This window comes from Montipora foliosa, chromosome 11, assembly GCF_036669935.1.
Source record: "Montipora foliosa isolate CH-2021 chromosome 11, ASM3666993v2, whole genome shotgun sequence".
Taxonomy (NCBI): Eukaryota; Metazoa; Cnidaria; class Anthozoa; order Scleractinia; family Acroporidae; genus Montipora; species Montipora foliosa.
In genome coordinates, this window is record NC_090879.1 from 33,765,816 (window position 1) to 33,767,828 (window position 2,013).

The 2,013-nt window shown below is 36.0% G+C and overlaps 1 long non-coding RNA gene across 1 annotated transcript in view; it reads right to left on the minus strand.

The window, feature by feature from the left end:
• Positions 1-784: 784 nt before the first annotated feature.
• Positions 785-2,013, minus strand: part of LOC137975828 (uncharacterized) — a 7,607-nt gene continuing 6,378 nt past the window's right edge. Inside the window, exon 3 of the long non-coding RNA XR_011117644.1 lies at positions 785-1,244. This is a non-coding gene — a long non-coding RNA (uncharacterized lncRNA). The remainder of the gene's footprint in view (positions 1,245-2,013) is intronic.

Below are 2,013 nucleotides of genomic sequence, written 5' to 3' on the forward strand. Positions count from 1 at the left end.
AAAAAATTCATTTCTTCAACGGAGTAACAAAAATTAACTTTAAAAAAAGGAGGAGGGAGGGGGGTGTGTGGAAAGGGACCGAATCCTGGAGAAGGTACTGACCAGCAATTTGTTTGTCACAGGCAGACCGAAGTCGAATATTCAATGAGATTGCATAACCAGTGCAAATCACGTAAAAAAGACAAGGTGACAAAAAATGAAGCAAAGACTTGTCTTTTTTCCCCGAATTCTCGATTTCCTAAATTACTCCACAAATTTCCTGTTACCATCTTTTTCATAAAACAATTTTTGGTAAGAACGTTCAGGATAAAATAACCAAAATTTTAAGAATATAGTAAGAACATACCAAGGCTGAGGCGGCAGTTAAGAACGTCTTCAGTTGCGTTTTTTTTTAAAATAAATGTAAAAGAAATGTAAAACTGTAGTCTAACAGGGCGATTAACTCAAATGCTTAGGGACGTTTTTAACATTTATCACATACGTGGCAAAATTACTGAATGCTGATTGGCTGAGACGGAGGGCATTTTTTTTTTTAATCACGAGGGCACTTTTGGTAATCAACAGGGCATGATTACTTGATCCTGGTTGGGTAACAGTTGCTTATCCAGAGCAAGCGAAGTTACAAGAGAATCTTTTTTTCAGATTAAAATACTTTTTTGTCCACGACATATAAAATACATTTTAAGCGCTATTTCAGGTGACGGCAATGGTTTATTGAATTGAACCTTAACCGAATGGGAGCGTGTTGTTGTCATTTGTCGCAGCACTGTATTGGCTTCCCTCAATAATTTTGCCCTTTACGTGATAAACATGTAATCGCAATGCGCCCTCGTGCAATTAAGGATTCATTTCACTTGTATTTTGAAAGTTTTTCATTTTGTGAAAACTTTGAATATACCCGTGAAATTAATCCCTTTTTGCCCTCGGGCCCTTACAATTACATATACTAACAATGTTATTTCCTTATTGCATGATAAAAGTACTTTTATAGTCGAAGTTACGTTTTATAGTCGAAGTTAGTATACCAATGACTACTTTAAGAGATCTTAAGTAAATGTTAAGAACGTTTTCAGGTTCAAATCGCAAAAAAGTAATAAAATAAAAACGTGCAGCCTCATTCCCAAAATTAGACAACTCACCTGCCATATCGGAAATGTTTGGGTTTTTTGTTGATTGAACTGGTTCATCATGCATCTTATTCCCTGAAGAAGTCATGCCCTCTTTTTCCTGTCGAAATATTGGAACTGCGACGAGAAAAAAAAGGAGATTGGATAGAAAAAAATCATTAAAAATTGTGTTTCGTCAAGAATGAATGAGATAAGAGTGTTCCCGTGACATGGGAGGGCTTCCCAGCACAGTCACAAATTGATGAGTCTATTTTTTACAATACCAGTTCCCTGAAAAAAAAAAACAAAAATGGCAGAAGCAGTCACGCGTGACATGGCTAATAGCTTCCCCTGATTGGTTAAAGTGGTTACCCGTTGTTTGTTTTCGCGCGTAAAGTGTATCTAAAAATAAGTCCATTTGTGACTGTGCTACAATTGACCTTTTTCGCTTGTACAGTTTGGCTTTTCCCAATACAGATCACGTGATAATACTCAGGCGGTTTGGTCTATTCTTTTGTTCATTAAAAAGAGTGCATGCAGATGTATTCATGCTTGCATGTGCTCTTTTTAATGAGCAAAACAAAGGACCAGTCCTCCTGAGTATTATCACATGATTTGTATTGGGAAAACAAAATGTACAAGCGAAGGTCTATTGTAGTCCAAGACTAATGTCCGGTTCACACCAAACATTAACCATGTGTTACAGATGTTTAGTTAAACACGGTTTCAAAGTGTTTTCTTTTTAAATCATGAATACTCATTTTTGTCAACTAAAAATTTAGCATAGGTTAAGGCATGAATTGAAACTCACCTAAATCTCATGTGAAAGCCAGTCCTACATTTTCCGTGACTGATTTTCATTTTTTTTAAACTCAGGTTATTTAAACACGTCTTGTTGGTGTGAATG